Here is an 11356-nt window from a genome sequence, read left to right on the forward strand (position 1 = left end):
TATTTTAGTTTTTGAAAAATATTTTTTTCATTTTTTTTAAAACATTTCGTTTCATTTTTGTTTTTCAGTTATTTTTATAAGAAAAAATATTTTCGTTTTTTTAAAAAACTGAAAATATATAAAAAATATTTTTCAAAAACGAAAATATTTTGTTGAAAATATCTTTTTCAGCTTTTAAAATACGAAAAATATTTTTTAAAAACATTTTTTTTCAGTTTTTATAAAAAAATTCTTTAAGAAAACTAAAAAAAATGAAAAAAATATTTTTTTGTAAAAACTGAAAAAAAAACTTTACTAAATTAGAGGACTACTGGTGCATTAGTTTACAAAAACAAAAATATTTTGTGAATTTTTTTTGTAAAGTTTTACAAAAAGAATAATAATTATTTTTAATTCAGCATTGACCTAACGGTCAAAGGTCATAAGTGAGCCAAAAAGTTGGATGAAGGGATATTTTTAGCCCAATAGGTGGATGAAGGATATTTTAAAACCTTTTTCAATAATTTAGGGGCATTTTGAACGTTTTTCCGAAAAAAGAAACCTAGCCGACCTTTATCGTAGGAGTACCAAAGTACTCTCTTTCTGTTTCAAGAATAACATATTATTACATTTACAAATAATTTAATTTAGACTTTTTATTTTACTTTAATGTGAGGGGTATAGTCACACAAGTAATTACGGTATGTTTGTATGTTTGTGTCAAGACCCAATCTTCCCTCCGTGAGAGGTCGCGACGAAACTTAATCTCTATGACTAGATCTAACATTTGCGGAACAAAGAAAATGAAAGCATAAATCTTAACAACTAACAGCAACAGGTAATTAAATAACTGATAGAAATGTCGCTCGACATATATAATAACCAACTCTAGAATATTCGCGAAACATTCCCAAGACCCGGAACATCATAAGTCACAAGCTTCTAAGAATTTGTCTAATTGTTTCTATACATCAGTAACTAGAAATAGTAAAGGACAGATTACATAAAAGGGATAGAGGGGCACTCCGAGATCTGCGGACGCGGGCAGGTGTACCTTGAAGTCTCTGGAATAGCAGCAAGTACGCGACTAATAGCGGGGCTGCTAGGAGGTACTTGGATCTACACATGAAAACATGTGCAGAATAGTAGCATGAGTACACCACAACGGTACCCAGTAAGTGCCAAGCCTAACCTCGGTCGAGTAGTGACGAGGTCAGGTCAGGACCCACTGGTGTATATAAAATAATTAAGGCAAAGAAAATAATTGTAATGTACTAAAGACTGGAATTTAACAAAAAAGAAAATCCACAGAGAAGTAGCAGTACAACACACAAGGATAAATAGCGGGGGATCTCCCGAGATACCGTCTCGTAGTCCCAAAAGTAAATGTACAGGGAGAACTCCTGATGTACCGCTCGTAGTCTCAAAGTTAAATGTGCAGGAAAATCTCCCGGAGTACCATCTCGTAATCCCAAAGTAAATATGCAAGGGGATCTGCCAGGATACCGTCCCGTAGTCCCAAAGTAAATACGCAACTCAAAACAATGGAAATAATAGTTACAACACGAAATCCTACAGTTTTGACTAAGTACAAGTCAAGGAAAAAGGGAGGGAATCCACTAAGCATGCTGCACAGAATTTAAATAAGCATTTAATACACGTAGACATGACATCCTAGGCTAAACAGGATAACTACATATGCTAGTATAACTCAATTAAGGTGGAACATGTTATTATTCAGTAAAAGTTGGGATTTACAACAAATAGCTCGTGTACGCACTCGTCACCTCACGTACACGGCGCTCACACATCACAATGGTATCAAATCCTAAGGGGAGTTTCCCCTACACAAGGTTAGGCAAGCCACTTACCTTGAACCAAGCTCAATCAATCTGTAACAATGCCTTTTCCGCGAATATCCAACTTCAAATGGCCCAAATCTAGCCAAAATCAATTACATACCATAAATATAACTATAAGAAACTAATCTAATTCATGAAATCAACGCTTAAGCAAGAAATTAGAAAATCGCCACAAAAAGTCGACGCGGGCCCACATCTCGGAATCGGGTAAAAGTTACAAAATATGAACACCCATTAACTCAGGAGATCACACGTACCAAAATTATCCAAATCCGATGTCAAAATCCAAATCAAAACCCGAAATCTTAGTTGAAGAACTTCTCCCATTTTTCCCAAAATTTTCAACCGAAATCCAAAATTAAAGGATGAAATTGATGATTAATTAGTGGGATATACCAAAATCAAGTGTAGAATCATTATCCAATCGATGTATCTGAAAATCCCTCAAAATCTCGTCCAAATCCGAGCTCTCTATCTCAAGTTTTGATAAAAATGGCTTAACCCTCAATTTTGAAATGTTGTATTCTGCCCAGTGATTCCTTAATCGCGATCGCGAAGCACAACTTCGCTTCCCCAGAACATAAGATTACACGAACGCGAAAAACCCCACGTGAGCGCGATGCATCGTCCCTCATATTTACGTATTCGCGAACGTACCCACGCGTTCACGATGGGCAAAGCGCGTGACCCAGCTTTAGCCTCCTTAACACTACGCAAGTGCGACCTTGGTCACGCGTTTGCGAAGGAAAAATACTTCCTATGCCCAGTTTAGCCTACACGATTGCGGACCATCCCTCGCGGTCGCGTATAAGGAAACCAGATGCACCAGATCACAGAACTTCAGCCATCTTCCAAAATCAATTCCCAATCCGTTAACCATCCGAAACTCACCCGAGGACCCCGGGACCTCAACCAAACATATCGACCAGTCCTAAAACACCTTACGAACTTAGTTGAGCCCTCAAAACACATCAAACAACAACAAAAACACGAATTACCCTCTAATCCAAACATCATGAACTTGAAACTTCAAATTTCTACAACCGACGCCGAAACCTATCATACCACGTCCGATTGACCTCAAATTTTGCACACAAGTCATATTCAATATTACGAACCTACTCCAACTTCCAGAATCGAAATCCGACCCCGATATCGAAAAGTCCACTTCCGGCCAAAATCTCAATAAATTCGACTTTCGCCATTTCAAGCCTAAATCAGCTACAAACCTCCAATTCACAATCTGGACACGCTCCTAAGTCCAAAATCACTCAATGGAGCTAAAGGAACCGATGAAACTCTATTTCGGAGTCGTCTTCACACATTTCTAACTATAGTCGAAATCCAAAGACTTAAGCTTATGTTTTAGGAACTAAGTGTCCTAAATCACTCCGAAACCACAACAACAACCTCCCGGTAAGTCAAATAAGCAGAAAAAGATACGGGGAAAGCAGTAAATAGGGGATCGGGGCTAATACACTCAAAAAGACCAGCTGGATCATTACATCCTCCCCCTCTTAAAACAATCGTTCGTCCTCGAACGAGCATAGAGACATACCTAAAGTGGTGAAAGGATGAGGATAACGGCTGCGCATATCATGCTCGGTCTCCCAAGTCGCCTCCTCGACTGGATGACCCCTCCACTGAACCTTCACTAAAGCAATGTTCTTTGACCTCAGCTTCCGGACCTACCTGTCCAAAATAGTCGCCGGCTCCTCAACATAAGATAGATCCTTTTCTAACTGGACTGAGCTGAAATCCAACACATGAGACGGGTCACCGTGATACTTCTAGAGGATAGAAACATGGAATACCGGATGAACTCCTACTAGAGTGGGAGGCAAGGCAAACTCATAAACAACCTCCCCAACTCGCCGCAACACCTCAAAGGGACCAATAAACCTTGGGATCAGCTTGCCCTTCTTCCCGAACCTCATAACACCCTTCATGGGTGATACCTGGAGCAAGACCCGCTCTCCAACCATGAATGCAACATCGCGAACCTTCTGATCCACATAACTCTTCTGTCTGGATTGGGTTGTGCAGAGTCGATCCTAAATCACTTTAACCTTCTCCAAAGCGTCCTGAACCAAGTATGTACCAAATAACCTAGCCTCACCCGGCTCGAACCAACCCACTAAAGACCGACACCGCCTACCATACAGAGCCTCATATGGTGCCATTTAAATGCTCGAATGATAACTATTTTTGTAGGCAAACTCCGCAAGTGGCAAGAATGTATCCCAAGAACCTCCAAACTCCATCACACACGCACGAAAGCATGTCCTCAAATATCTGAATAGTGCGCTCGGACTGCCCGTCCGTCTGAGGGTGAAATGTTGTGCTCAACTCAAACCGAGTACCTAACTCATGTTGTACGGCCCTCCAGAACCGTGATGTAAACTACGTACCCCGGTCAAAGATGATAGATACCGGCACACCATGAAGTCTGACAATCTCTCGAATATAAACTCGAGCCAGCTGCTCGGAAGAATAAGTAGTCATCACGGGAATGAAATGAGCTGACTTGGTCAGCCTATACACAATCACCCAAACTACTCAAACTTCTGCTGAGTCTGTGGAAGCCCAACAACGAAATCCATAGTGATCCGCTCCCATTTCCACTCTGGAATCTCTAACTTCTGAAGCAATCCACTTGGCCGTTGATGCTCATACTTCACCTGTTGGCAATTTAGACACCGAGCTACATATTCCACTATGTCTTTCTTCATTCTCCTCCACCAGTAATGCTGCCTCAGGTCCCGATACATCTTCGCGGCACCTGGTTGAATGGAGTACCGTGAACTGTGAGCCTCCTAGAGAATCAACTCACGCAAACCATCTACATTGGGCACACATAGCCTACCCTGCATCCTCAAAGCACCATCATCTCCAATAGTAACCTCCTTAGCTTCACCCTGCTGAACCATGTCCTTAAGGACAAGCAGATGGGGGTCATCATACTGACGCTCCCTGATACGATCATAAAGAGAAGACTGAGAGACCACACAAGCCAACACTCGACTCGGCTCAAAAATATCCAATCTAACAAACTGGTTGGCAAAGGCCTGAACATCCAATGCCAATGGTCTCTCTGTGCTGGTAGATATGCTAAGCTCCCCAAACTTTTCGCCGGGCGACTCAAGGCTTCGGCCACCACATTGGCCTTCCGGGATGGTATAGAATAGTGATATCATAATCCTTAAGCAACTCTAACCATGTCCGTTGAAGCAAGTTAAGATCCTTATATTTGAACAGATGATGTAAAACTCCGGTGACCGGTGTAGATCTCACAAGGGACACCGTACAAATAGTGCCGCCAAATCTTCAAGGCATGAACAATAGCTGCTAACTCAAGGTCGTGGACATGATAGTTCTTTTCATGCACCTTCAGCTGTCTAGACACATAGGCAATGACCCTACAGTCCTGCATTAACACCGCGCTGAACCCAACCCACGACGCATCACAATATACAGTATAAGACCCCGAACCTGAAGGCAATACCAATACTGGAGCTGTAGTCAAAACTGTCTTGAGCTTCTGAAAGCTCTCCTCACACTCCTCTGTCCACCTGAACGGAGCACCCTTCTAGGTCAGCCTGGTCATAAGTGCTACAATAGTCGAGAAACCCTCTACAAATCAACGGTAATACCCCGCCAACCCAAGAAAACTCCGGATCTCCGTAGCTGAGGACGGTCTGGGCTAACTCTGTATTGCTTTCACCTTCTTCGGATCCACCTTGATCATATCACTCGATACTACATGACCCAAGAATGCAACTGAGTCTAGAAAAAACTCACACTTAGAAAATTTTGCATATAGCTTCTTTTATCTCAAGGTCTGGATCACAATCCTCGGCTGTTGCTCATGATCCTCCCGAGTCCGGGAGTACCCCAGAATGTCATCAATGAATACGATGACAAAATAGTCAAGATTGTGCCGGAACACACTGTTCATCAATGCATAAATTTTGTTGGGCGTTTGTCAGCCCAAATGACATCACAAGGAACTCAAAGTGACCATACCGAGTCCTAAAAGCAGTCTTCGGGATATCTGGCTCCCGAATCTTCAACTGATGATAGCTTGAACATAAGTCAATCTTGGAGAACACCCTGGCACCCTGTAGCTGATCAAATAGGTCATCAATATGAGGCAATGGATACCTATTCTTCACTGTAACTTTGTTCAACTGGCGATAATCAATGCACATACGCATAGAACCATCCTTTTTCTTCACAAACAAGACCGGAGCACCCTAAGGTGACACACTGGGCTGAATGAAGCCCTTATCAAGCAATTCCTGTAACTTCTCCTTCAACTCCTTCAACTCAGGAGAAGCCATACGATAAGGAGGAATAGAGATGGGCTGAGTGCCCGACAACAAATCAAACATCGAAATCAATATCTCTATCGGGCGGCATGCCAGGAAGATCAGCTGGAAATACATTTGAAATCTTTCAATACTGGAACTGACTCGACTGTAGGGATATCAATACTGACATCTCTCACATAAGCTAGATACGCGTCACACCCCTTCTCAACCATTTGTTGAGCTTTAAGAAATGGAATAACTTTGCTGGGAGTGTAATCTAAGGTACCTCTCCACTCTAACCCGCCGTAATCCTGGCATAGCCAGCTTCACGGTCTTAGCGTGACAATCAAGAATAGCATACAGTCCATGCCCAAAATAATATCAAGCTGAGCAATAATAAATTGGCTCTGGTCTCAAAACCACTAATAACAACCAAACACGACCGATACACACGGCTAAAAACAATAGAATCTCCCACAGGTGTAGACACATAAACAGGAGAACTCATAGAATCATGATATACGCCCAAATACGTGGCAAAATAAGAGGACACATAGGAGTAAGTAGAGCCTGGATCAAATAAGACCGACGCATCTCTATGACAGACCGAAACAACAATACCTGTAAAATGACAGAGTCAGAAGCAACTACCTCTATACGAGCAGGAAGAGCATAATATCTGGCCTGGCCTCCCCCTCTATAGAAACCTCTACCTCCCCGACCTCCACCTCGAGCTGGCTAAGCAGGTGGAGTGGTAGATGGTGCTGTAATCATAGCCTGAGGAACCCGGTGGAGCACGCGGTGCCTGAGAAGTCTATGGAGATACACCCCTCCAAGGAATGGGGCAACCCTCACCATATGGCGAGTTTCGCCACACTCAAAAAAAGCTCTCGAAGGGCGTGGTTGTTGTGGCTGACTCGAGCCAGGTCTGTTGAACTGACCATTGGAAGCACCCCATGCGGTGCATAATAAGGCTCCTGGGGCCTAGGAGTAGCTAGGATACCACTGGCTGCTGGAAGTGTTGAATGAACAGGGCGACTTACATAGCCCCTACCATGACGAACTGCAGATGGGGCACGAGTACCACTATAGGTGCCAGACTCTCGAGACCTCTTGGCCTCTCTCTCCTCTCTCTCCCGAGCAAGCATACCCTACAACCTCCTAGCAATACTCATAACCTGCTGGTAAGAAATATCCATCTCCAACTCTCGGGCCATGCTAAGCTTGATACTGGGTGGAGTCCTTTAATAAACCGATGAACCCTCTCTCGAACTATATGGAAACCAAGGTTGGTGCATGTCGGGCCAAATCACAGAAGCGAACTGCATACTCGGACATAGTCATAGCACCCTAGAACAACTACTCAAACTCCGTGCACCATGCGTCTCTGAGACTCTGAGGAACATATTCCCTCAACTCATAAGCACGCCACCACTGATAGGCTGCTCCTCTAAGCTGGAATATAGTAAAAGAAACTCCACTCTACTCCGCTAGAAGTATAGTACGGAGTATGCGGTGACACTCCTCTAGAAAACCCTAAGCTTTATTTGTCTCCAACCCACCAAAAGTAGGAGGGTGGTACTTCTTTTACCTCTCAAGCCGGAGATGCTCCTCATCAAATGCTGCTGCCCTATCCTCGGGCCGAACTGGAGCTGCCGGCTGCATCGATATGATCTCTAGAACTTGGTCGACCTGAACTCGCTGCTCTGGGGTACAGGCGGTGGGAGTCTGTGCTCCCTCCCGGCCTAAGATGTGGCAGGAGCAAGTAGAATCAATCTAGCCTGAGCCAAGGTGTTGAACATGCTCAAGAACTGTGCAAGGGTCTCTTGAAGAGCTGGTCTAGTAACAGGAGTCTCAGGTGCCTGCGCTTCGACTGGAGCTACTGGTGGCTCCTCTGTAGCAGCTCGTGCGGGTGCTGTAGCTGCACCACATAGACGTCCTCAACCCGAGGCCCTCGGGACCTCAACCAACTATGCCAACATGTCCTAAAACACATTACGAACTTAGTCGAGCCTTCAAATCTCATCAAACAATGCTAAAATCACGAATCGCACGCCGATTCAAGCTTAATGAACTTTAGAACTTCAAACTTCTACATTCGATGCCGAAACCTATCAAATCACGTCCGATTGACCTCAAGTTTTTCACACAAGTCACATTCGACATTATGGACCTACTCCAACTTCTGAAATTGGAATCCGACTCTGATATCAAAAAGTCTACTTCCGGTCAAACTTCTAAAAAACATTCAAGTTTCTAGCTTCCGCTAAATGACCCCAAAATGACCTACGGACCTCCGAATCCACTTCCGGGCGCGCTCCCAATACCAAAATCACCATACGGAGCTATTCCCAGACTCGGAATCCCACACGGACATCGATAACATTGAAAATGCACTTCAACCCAAATTTATAAAATTCTTCCAAAATGCTCCCAGGTCATCCAAAATCCAACCCGAACATACGCCCAAGTCCAAAATCACCTTACGAACCTGCTGGAACCTTCAAATCCCGACTCCGAGGTCGTTTACTCAAAAATCCAATCTTAGTCAATTCTTCCAACATAAAGCTTCCGAAATGAAAATTTTCTTTCCAAATCAACTCCGAACTTCTCGAAATTCAATTCCGACAACGCGTGCAAGTCATAATACCTAAAGTGAAGCTGCTCATGACCTCAAACCATCGAACGACGTGCTGAAGCTCAAAATGACTGGTCGGGCTGTTACATTATGTATCGCATTCAAGGTCGTGACAAAAACAAACCTAGCCGACTTTTATTATACCAAGTGCCCCCTTTCTGTTTCAAGAATAACATATTATTATATTTAAAAATACTTTTAATGTGAAGGGTATAGTCACACAAATATTACGGTATGTTTGTGATCACCACACAAAGACAGAGCTAGAAGCCAGGTTACAAATTCGATCAAACCCATTAACTTTTGCTCAATTAGTATATTTATATTATAAATTTATTGAACATGTAAAAATATTAAATTTAGTACCCAGTTGATAAAATTTATGATGTATTTAAGTTCACAAACTTTAAAAAGTTGTCTTGATAGTTATTTACTTACTCCCTCCGATCTACAATAAGTGACCAATTTGTCTTGGGCACACCCACTAAGAAATACTAAATTCGAGACAAAAATAATTAGTGTGATTAAATTACCCTTAATTAAATATTACAACATAATTTAATGTGAGGAGTAAAAGACTTTTTAGGGATAGGTACATAAAGGTAATTTGGGAAAAACAAATTGAATTTTTTCTTGATTATATAAATTGATACTTATTTTGGATAAAAATAAAAAGGCAAATTAGTTACTTATTGTGGACCAGAGGGAATATATTCCGTGGATCATGGAATTCTTTTCTGTCAGATAGGAACAGATTTCCTTTTTGGAATTCCATGCTGAGTTAAGTTATTACATAGTAATAGAAATAATTCAGGCAACAAGTAGCCAACTATCACATAACTACGTGCTCTTTAAACTCGCAAGGTGATGGAGAGTAGTATTATGACTTTTTCTCTGCTAGCCAACTCCTCTATTTTGATTTATGAGAACTTTTTTATATATTCTATTCTAAGTAATTTTTATATCTATAAATAATATAATTTAAACTTTTCATTTATTCTTAATAATAAACTTTTATAGTCATAAAACTGTGATAATTTATCCAAGACTTTAAATTTCAAAATCTTTCTTTTTTAAACTTTATGCTCAGTCAAACACGCTCACATAAACGAGGAGTAGTATAGTTGCAATATGTCCATTTGATACATAGAGTTTGTGGAGATGTAACATCAAATTCTCCGCTATTATTGACTTTTTCGGTAAAGAAGCATTCAATTCCATGTCTTAAGAATTAAGCCGAATTTCTCGTGACTATCCAAGAATTTTAATATTTGAATCAAGGTTTCAAACGGTAAAGCTTATCTGTTTTTATTTATTTTAAAAAAAATTCTCGAATAAATCATGAATTTTCTAGGATATTAATAAGAATCTCATCAAAAACTTGCAGCAGCTTCCCTTAGCGCCTCTCTGTAGGCGGGGCTCACAACCAAAGGATGCACGGGGTCTAGTTGCCACCATGAACTAAGGATTGAAAGAGTAGAGGATATAGTTTCTTTTTCATTTCCAGGATAGCTGACAAGAGCTATAGCAACTTACAATGTAGTTAATTCGAAAACATACGCCAGGGTGATTGGGTGGGGAGTCAAGTCAGGACAACAGTCCAGCTGCCAAAGCCTCTTCAACCTTTGAATAATTGTTCAGCGCTTTCTCCCACATGGCTCTCTAGTCAACGGTAGCAACAAAAGATCAAGCACCACCCACTTGGCTCAAGCCGAGGAGTTCCAGTTCATATGATTTGGAAACTCACCTTAACGCACCCTCACTATATAGGTGCGGACTTGCGTACAGTATCACTTGCCTGCCAAAAGCGGAAGCTTCGATGTTGACGGGCTTATTGTCTCCTTTACTATTTAAAAAAGGAGGAAAATAAGTGAGGGATCACTCCTTGCCGGTCACTAACTATTACGCCTTCCCTTCTGCTTACATGCAACTACGAGATTTCCCTTGATCCTTGTCGTATATGCTTGATTGCCCCCGGGACAGATTGTATCAAAAAATTGGGTGCTAAAACCAATTTTTCTGCTAAGATGATACCCACGCAAGTATGCTTATTCAATGTCAATGCTTCCATTGATTTATACTTTCTCCCGACCTGTTAATCTAATAGAAAAAACTAAAGATGTATAGAAATTTATCATCTAATTAAAAGTGATAGACGAGAGGATCAATTCTTAATAATACTACATGCCATTGGCCTGTGCTAGCACAGGCCCAATAATTTGTGTTACATTGTGTTATCCGATAAAAATTTAAGAGGAATTTTCAGAAACCACTATTGTTTAGTGGCTATTAACTTCCTATAGCTACCATATTATAATTACTTCCTATAGCTACTATTTTGTTGTTACACGACTGTATTTGTGCTACTGTATTCATGAATACAGTAGCAAAATTCGCCTAAACAATAGAGGAATCCAGTTGTGCGACTGTATTCGCTGTATTCGCGCTACTGTATTCATGAATACAATAGCGGAATTCGCCTAAAATAGGGGAATCCAGCTTTTTAATAACGGAAAGAGGATTAATTAGCATGTATTACTCCTAATTTAACTCAACAAAATTAA

The sequence above is a fragment of the Nicotiana attenuata genome, chromosome 10 (assembly GCF_001879085.1).
Source record: "Nicotiana attenuata strain UT chromosome 10, NIATTr2, whole genome shotgun sequence".
Lineage (NCBI taxonomy): Eukaryota > Viridiplantae > Streptophyta > Magnoliopsida > Solanales > Solanaceae > Nicotiana > Nicotiana attenuata.